The sequence below is a fragment of the Carassius gibelio genome, chromosome A2 (genome assembly GCF_023724105.1).
Source record: "Carassius gibelio isolate Cgi1373 ecotype wild population from Czech Republic chromosome A2, carGib1.2-hapl.c, whole genome shotgun sequence".
Taxonomy (NCBI): Eukaryota; Metazoa; Chordata; class Actinopteri; order Cypriniformes; family Cyprinidae; genus Carassius; species Carassius gibelio.
Genome location: NC_068372.1, coordinates 15,527,204 through 15,536,900, shown reverse-complemented (window position 1 = coordinate 15,536,900; position 9,697 = coordinate 15,527,204).

The window sequence follows — 9,697 nt, the reverse complement described above, 5'->3', positions numbered from 1 at the left end:
GGGATGTTTTTTCCCACTTTCAATGACCGTACAGTGATAAACAATCCAACATCCAAATCCAACCTTTGATAATTAAGGTCTGTCACGCATGCTTGACCACATGGAGTTCTCTCTGTTTTTGCTCTCTTTGTTCTGGATGTTGATGTGTAATCAGCCACATCAGAGAACGCTATGGCCCAACTACAGGGGGTATGAGCCAGTCTCTTCAGGTTCCTCTGTGAGTCAAAAACTGGACCACACGTTTCCCTTCACTTCTTTGTTTTATCGTATAATTTTGGACAGTCATCACTGCTCTCCAAGAGATAGTCACAAATGAGTTTAGCAACATCACTGTTGGACACAATTCTTAGCCAAACAGGTGCTATTCATTCATTTACATTCAGTGTCATGTTGAAATGCTGTTAATGTCATTTATATTCAGACTTGACAATGTAATGTAACTATGCTAACGTTCAACATTTTTGAACAAGATAGAAAAGCTGCGCGCATAGGATTGTGGGTGATTTGAGAGCGCGAAGAGTGCGAAGGATACACATATGCATCCTTTCCTGTGTATGGCATATTCTTCGAACGAAGGACTCAGTCCTTGGTTGAAATTCCGAGGATCCTCGACATTGAAACAGTCCTTCGACGGATGGCGATGACGTAGCATCCTCGAAATTCTGGAATTTACTTTTTCAAAATCTAGCCTAATTGTATCCATCTGGAATTGATTGGATGAAACATTGACTAAACATTTGACCAGAATAAAACAACGAAACCGAAGTAGTGACAGATCTACTGTCGAGTGTCCTGTCTAATCATCAGAGAGAAGCTTAATTAACACCAGGTCCAGTTACAACATTTTGTTTTACAACATTTTGTTTCCAAAGGCTGTCCCATTTCTCGCGCTCCTTCAAAATGCATCCTTTGTTTCCTGTGCCAAAAAGAATCTCCGTTTTGCCCTTCCGTCCACACTGAGACAGCTTTTTAAAACTGCTGTCCAAAGTAGATAAATTTGAAAATGCAATTTTCGCGCTGTAGCATGGATTATGAAAATTTAGGCTTTTGGAAACATTGATGCATGTTTCGTCATATGACACATATTGTACCAATAGACATTTATGATTGTGCCTGTTATGTGCAATTCCCTTTTATTTCCTTTTACACTCTTCGTATTTCAGACCTAAAAATATGACAGAAAATTTACAGTTGCTGTTCTGCGGCAAGACATGAGGGCAGTTGCATTTTAGATTAAACATGAGTGAGCATGGATGCATCAGTGAATGATGAGATATTTACTAAAATGAAATGATCCTGCCAGAGGAATTGCGTAGAAACTTATTATGCCTGTTCCATCAGTTTCATCTCAGTGAGTTTTTTTTTTTACACATGTGCAGTAAGGCGAATTTTACGTTTTCTAACATTTCAGTGTAAATGAGAAACTTTTGGAAAATGCTTGAAAACATTCATGTGGATGGAGAGCGTTTTAAAGCAAAAACTATACAAGACTCGGCCCCTCCATTTAACAATGCTCAGTTTGACCTTAGACCTTCAGTTTGGCCTTTGAAGTCTGTAGGTGTTTCTCAATGTCAAGGAAGGATCCTCGGAAGCCAGAATTTCGAGGATGCTACGTCATCGCCATCCGTCGAAGGACTGTTTCAATGTCGAGGATCCTCGGAATTTCAGAGTCCTTCGTTCGAAGAATATGCCATACACAGGAAAGGATGCATATGTGTATCCTTCGCACTCTTCGCGCTCTCAAATCACCCACAATCCTATGCGCGCAGCTTTTCTATCTTGTTCAAAAATGTTGAACGTTAGCATAGTCGGAGCGTTAATGGTTTTTATTTACGTTACCTAACATTTGTTATAACTGTAGTAAATATAAGTAAAGTTTAATGTTTAAATTCCAGTACAAATTACTACCATATTGATATTGTAAATTATACAAATACAAATACAAATGGTTAACTGAACCGGACCTGTCATTTAACAATTGTTAGCTTTGTGGCGTCATCGGCATTTCTTTTATAGATAACTAGTTAAGTTGTCCAAAGTAATTTAACGATACCATTCACAGCGTTATTCAAATGGACCTTTTCACTCACGTAATGATGTGCACTTGCTAGCCAGTCCTTCCAAGGAAGTATCCTTGACATTGAGAAACACCTTGTGTCCTATATAGGTTGAATTCAAAGGTTAATGTCACACAAACCCCCCCCCCCCCCCCCACACACACACACTTTTCACATCAATTTAACAGGAGCTCAATGACTGAGTTATGCACTTTCAACAAAAAGTCCCATTAACAATTAAGCTATTTACATGGTGACCCATGTTGTATTTAAAAATTATTTGTTATAATGGAAGAATTCAGAAAGTCTGTCCATGCTGAACAAAAATTTAGCGGCATTCTTCTGTGCAGCGACTAAATTAAATGCTACTGATTGGCCATTGCGTTCATGTGCTCACCTATGATTGGTTCTAAAGCTCAATGCTGCAAGAGCATGTCATAGATAGAATAATTTGGTGCACTGAACTGCTTGATGTAGCTCTCTGTATTCTGACTGGGTGATGATCTGCTTGACTTGATCTGATTGCATGTTAATGGCAAGTACAGGACCTTATTCAAAACCCTATGGAGTGATTTGCTGAGAATTCATCACTTACGATCACAGGTGTGACAGTCGTAACAGGTGCACATGATGCTCAGGCTCTGTCAGAATCCTCATTATGTGAGATATCACAATCATGCCAGGAGATGACTATAGGAGACTTACTCACACTGACAGTAAGTTAGACAAAATATGGCATTCCCAGGTGCCAGTGGGTTTGCGGTCAGTAACACGGCTGCAGATCCTGGTGGGGTGAAACTGTAAATCTGTGGTTGTGTGCACAGGTTTAATACTCTATTGATCTATTGCAGCAGATTGTTTTGGTGGATGGAGGGCATCTGAGTCAGCAGTGTGGTTTTATTTGAGTTCCCCCCTAGCAAAAAACGAAAGATTTTATTCCCTTCAGACATCCTCCATCCCGTACTTACTGGCAACTTACATATGCTTGTTTCACAAATGCACAGAAGGAAACGGGTAAATGTATCTGCCTTTGATCCTCCAAACCTGTTCTCCATCAAGGTCTCTGGCACCACATGGTTTCTTGATCACAACTTCATTTTGGCAACAAATGCAGTGTGGACTTTCATTTTTATGTTTCATTCAAACGTAGTGTATTTACAACGGAACAGTGCTCAATAGGGAGTTGGTGTAAAAATATGCAAAGTCAACAACTATGCCTTTAAGAAATGAGTGGAGATGCTCTAAATTAAGCAGAAAACCAACTTAACCTTTTAACATCTTTTCTCAAATTAATATAGATCATATTTTGGTACATTAAAAGTGAGAAGAAGAAGAGGGAGAAGAAGAAAAAACTCATTATGAGTCAGACCAGGCTCTGATTTGCTCATTTTCTGACTCATTCACTCTGACTGTCATTAAGCAGAGACCATCTTGTTATTTGAGTCTTCATCACATTAATGGTAAAACAGAAGCAAAAAAAGATCCTCACAACATTACACACTGTCAATTTAAATACTACTTTAAAATCATCTTAATAGATTATCTGTACCACATACTGTGAACAAATTGATTTAACATAATATTATATGTAAATGTATATTTTACTAGTTATTTTTAGAGATAAAAAATTATAAATTATGTAACTTACAGTGAAAAACAGTGAAAGTGTGACACATTACATAAATTATATTTTATTAAAGTGACAGGCCATTTACAATGAACACTGATTCATCATGTGTTTTTCTTTTGAATCACCTGTATTATTATGATGGTAGATCAGGTAAGATTTTGGTAGCTCGGGTAACTTGATATACTAGCATAAATATTTGGCATATATTAGCATAAATATACAGTTAGAAGCTGTTTTTTTAAACACTTATTTTCCTAAAAAGTTAAGGGTGATTTATACTTCTGCGTCAGAACTACACCGTAGCCTTTACGCTGTAGGCTATGCATCAGTTTTCATTTATACTTCTGCATCGTTGTCCGTGTTGACGTGCAGTACACATACAGACCGCTAGTCTACAGTGTCCACTGGCATGTTGATGGTGTAACCTGCAGGACCATGACAAAAGCCGAAGAAGAAGCTGCTGCTGGAGAAATAAATATCAAATCATTAAATCATTATTTAAACCTACAAAAGGAGATAACAATGGAACAGGAGAAGACGGCATTCTTTCAATCTCCACAAGGACTTGTACCACGGCAGATCAACACTGTTTGTCACCGACAACTACTGATCTATAATGCTTTGTAGTATAATAAATGATAAGACACTTGTTCTTTGCTTTGTTTTATTTAAAAAGTTGTAACATTACAATATATTAAAGTGCACATAAACACAGACAAAACTCAAGCACATACGGAGGGAGGGATTCTAGCAGACCAATCACAGCGCTTGCGGTCCGCCTAGAATTGACGTGCTGTTAGAATTTTGGAGAGGTGCACGTCAGGCTACGGCATAAGGGAATCCATCGCAGAAGTATAAATAAGCCTTTAAACTGTTGTTTAATTTTTCAAAACACGTTGGAATTGCTTTCCTACCTACTTGCTTTGCAAATCTCTACCGTAAGCCTACAATAATAATTCATACTCCGACCTGTCAGGTTAAATTTATCTTCATCCTTCATGCTCACGTGTTTACCTCATGTCCACAATCAAAGGAAGTAACTTACAATTTGTTGTTTCATCCAGAGATGGCGATAGAGAGCCTGGAAGGCTGGTTACAGGTCCAATTAAAGAGTTAATGGAAATTTGCACTTGTCATAACATTACTCTTTTTCAGGGTCCATGCCAAGTTACTTATCATTAAAAACAAGTCATTTGTCCTTATTGAGCCTCACATTAGAAAGATTATTTAACTATCAACACACAAATGCCATTGAAAGTTAATAGTGCTGTGTTTCACATGCAGTTCTGTGAGGATGACTCAGACTTGTAAGAGCATTACTATGGTTGGATTTTGCTGCCAATTAAAATGCCCATGTGTGTGAGCAGTGCGTGGGTTGGTGGGGCTGCGCACTTTCACACAAGAGAAGCCTCAGGGGATCATTAATCTAAAGCTAATAAGAGACCTAGTAATTGGGCATGTGGTTCTGTGTGTGTGTGTTTTGGGAGCGGGTGTAATCATTATAAAAATACAGGCTTAATCACAAAAATGGACCTTGTGGACACCGGTAGGCAGCCTTCGGGGAGCATGTTGATTAATTAAAATGGTACCATTTCATGTGATCTATTTCTGTATATGTGTACTGATGACACGGGTCATTTTATTTTCACCATATGACCAATCTGCCCGGCGTGACGTGTGAAAACGGTGGTTTTCTCCATCAACACCTTCATTACTTAGCCTGCGTGATACGACCGCCCACCCTGCATGCCTCTGTGAGTGACTCTGATTGGTGAGGAACAGGCCATGTGTGGGCAGAGAGGTGTCATTCTCATATTAGTGGCCCTCACACTGTGTGTACCTACACCCTGCCGTCCATTCCATGTCTCAGGGATGATGATAATGATGCTGATAGTGCCCACATAGTGTGGTCAAGTAATGTTTCATCCGTTACATCTAGCCACATAGAAGTGAGATGCACACAGACGTGTTTGTGCATGCTCAAAAGGGGACGTTATAGACGCAAAATGGTATAAACACACATACACAAACACCCACGTATGCAGACATCCTCTAACTGAGCTGCCCACACATCTCACTGTGTCAATAAGTATTCATCTGTGGGAAAGAGATAAAGTGAGGTAAGAGGGGATTCCTTCTGCGCAGTCTCTTTCACAACTTTGCTCTCGCACCGCTGTAAAAAACAGAAAGAAAAAAAAGCATGGGGTGGGAGGTGTTACTCTTCTCTGAGCTGGGACGTCACAGTGAAGGTTTTGGATCATATCAAGAAATTACATCAGTTTTTTTAGCATGAATTTCTTTGTTTCAGGAGGTAATTTGTACAACGCAAGTACATAAAGAACAAATTTCTGTGAAAGTCCCCCTAAGAAATTATTTAGACTTAATTCTAAATTCTAAAGATCAGATGTCATATCATTCAATGTTCAAAGCATTAATCTGATGTGGTCATAATCATTAATAAGTCACCAGTTGTGTTGTGTCCAAGTACACTGAACCTACATTAAAAAACATACAAACACTGCTATTATGTGTATTTCAAGATTATTAGCCACTTAACTGTCACTCTCCTGCCCCACTTGAACATAGATTTGAAAATGTATCAGAATTCAAATGACTAAATTCATTAATGCTTTGCAATACAGACCTACGGTTTATCTATTTTTAAAGAAAACAATCTAAAGCTATTGAAGTTTTAGCTTACTGTAAAGAAGATGTACTGTGCAACAAATATTTGACAAAATATTTTGGAACCTAAAATTTCCATTAAGTCAAAACCATATGTCTAACTAATTATGTTCCAAATATGAAGTTGATATCACAAAAATTGAGGTTCCTGTGAGACTTTTTTTAGATGCCATACCAAAAATAGCTACTGATTGACACTCAAACTCAACTAATTTTAATGCATTTTCAGTCATAAATATGTCACAATATTATTTCAATATTATTTATGTCCCAAAATAGTCATAAATATGGTCATTGATAAATAACTTAAGATTCAGACCTATCCAACAATATGTGTTTTGTCGCGATTATAAAAATGTTTTTTGATTATAAAATATTGTTTTAATTCTGTAATATGACACTTGCCACCACACACTAGGGGGAGGAGCCTACTAAAAGGAGTTAAAGTACCATTTCCATGGTAAGGCAATGTCTGATTTCAAATGTTCTTCCCCGTCACATTTTCCTTTCACAAGTTCACAATATACCAAATCATTATTTTAATTTAGCTCGAGTGCAATTGATAATCTCAAAAAAAGAAAATAATAATACAAAAAAACTGAAAAAACTAATTAGTCCACTAATTAGTGACTTGTTCACAATGAAACAACCAAAACTTTGGTATATTTGCAGTAAGGGATACAGACACCATGACTTAACATAAATCAATGAAGAAACATTTTACTAGGAGCTCATGTGTTCAGATTTCTTGGATGTTTTAACTCACACACAATGGGACACAGCTGAGATTGACACTGTGGAACTCATTTAATGTCCACCTGTTTTCTATAAACGTTTCATTACCTCTGTATAAAATGTGTGTCTTACCAAAGCAGCGATAGCCACAGCTGACAAGAAGAGAGGAGAAGGGTCTTCACCCTGAAAGTGCATTAATCCTACTGCTCCCTCTGGAGTCTGGAAACCTGCTACAGAGAAGTGTGAAGTTACACGCTCAGAACACTCATGCCATATCCAAAACACAACTGTATGACCTCAGAAAAAGAGCATATACTTGCAACCATTTGGAAAAAAATGTGCTGGCCACATGCACTAAGCAATTTAAATGCAAGTCATAAACAAGCTGATTTCCTCAGTGGTTCCAGATCAGTAGGCTGTGTCAGCAAGATGATAGGCTAATGTGTATCCCATGTGATAATTATTTCAGTTGCTTTGATGTGATAAGTAAACAAACTTTCACATGAAAATCACAGTAATGCTCTAGGTTTTAGTGGTGCAACAGGAGAGCGACACAAAAATGAGCTGAATTAACAGGAAAAACTCCATGTTTAATGCAGTGTTTTCATTCCCCTTGATCTTCTGTGGCTCCTATCACTCCTTTCCTATGGATGAGTCATAGAGGCATCAGAGGTAGCTTCTTCAATCAATAGGCTTTTTCATGTGGTGGGATGTTGACGTCCACCAGCCTCCTGATCTCTAGATCAAGGTGACCTCTGGGACACAAACAGCTGCTCCCTGGTGTTTAGTTCGTCATGATGGTGACAAAGCAGTGCAACTCTTGGACATCTGTGATGCTGTGCCTTTTTTATGCTAATGCATAGCATAGAAACTAAATTGATACTGTTAAAGGAATTGTTTACCCAAAAATAAACATTTGCTGAAAATGTACTCACTCATAGGCCATGTAAGATGAAGATGAAGCACTGGAACAGATTTGGAGAATTTTGTATTCATCACTTGCTCACCAATGGATTCTCTGCATTGAATGGGTGCCCTTCAGAATCAGAGTCCAAACAGCTGATAAAAACATCACAATAATTCCCAAGTTCAAATTCCAGTCCATCCATCTTGTGAATGCCTTATGAAGTGAAAACAACAAATCTATCATGAAGACATTCTTAATAATGCAATATTCTTAATGGTTCATTTTGATTTCATGATGATTTTAACTTGTTTAATCGTGCAATAAGAAATGTAAGAAATAACTTTTAGAGCATTCAGTGACTTCAGTTTCTCATTGACTTGCTTGTTGCTTGTACATCTATAACAAGAACTGAAAATCTGCTAGATACTAATTCATTTTCGCAGGCTTTTTTCCAAGCAGCAGATGTGATGGAGTTTGATGGAGTTTCAGACATGTGGTTTCAGTCAAGTTTGAAAGTATGCACATTGTCCACTCTTGAAAAGTCCTCTTCACTTCTCTTTGGTGAGAAAACTCATTCCCAGCTCAAATCTTTCAACTCTTCCCCCTTGCAGTCAACAATTGATGTCTCATATGATTCTATTATGATTGGCAAATTCTAACAAATGCAGTATTTATGTGCTGTATTGTTCCTTTTTCTTTCATATTATATAGTCTTGTGGACATTACAGAGACAAAATCATTAAAACAACATGTGATGCCTGACCTCTGGAAACGTGTTTAAAGGAGAAATAGACTGATCCCTAATGCTGGAGGATAATATGACAGATGGTTTTTGGTTAAATGGAATCGGGGTGTATTAAGTTTAGGTGAATTTGAACTTTACCCAAGTAATACAAACACTAAATACTTGTACTGCATTATATTTTTAATGACAAGTCACCCTTTTTAAAATGTAATATATATAAAAAAAGACCAGCATTTTATACAAAATTTATTTCAACCAGTGGTTCTTAACCCAGGGGGCAGGGCCCTAAAGCCTGCCTCAAAAATCTAGAAATTTCCTATTGTAACATGAAGTCAGAGAAAACAATGTCAGGTATGTCAAGGATATCCAGAATCAGCAAAAGTAACAAGCAGAGGTCAGGCAGGCAGCAGAGAATCAAAGTCGGTATACACAATCCAAAGTCAAACAGGAACAAACACAGGGAAAACCGCTCGGAAATGCCAGACAGAACTAAACAAGACCTATATTAATTCCTCCTTCAAAAACTGCTTTTTTTTTTGGAAGAAATTATCCAGGTCTTGGATAAAACATGGATAAATTAAGTCCTCATTTTAAATATGTAATGTTTAAATGTGTAAAGCCCTCTGCATCGCAGGTGATCCCACCAACCCAACACAGCTTTTTTAGTGCACCACTGAACTCTTGAAGCTTAGACACCCACCCCCCCCACTCCCCTAACCTACTTACAAACTGTGACCTGCCCCAGACACTTTGTGCAGCATTGGGCTGCTCACTGCCTCATTCAGTATTTAACTGACCTCATTGAACCACATATTCTTTCAGTTTAATGGAAAACGCCACCGTTTTTCCATATTCCACTATGTTCTTCCCTCAGCTTAGACGAGTTGATACGTACCTCTCCCGTCTCAGTGGTGCTAAGCTAAACGCTAACATAGTGG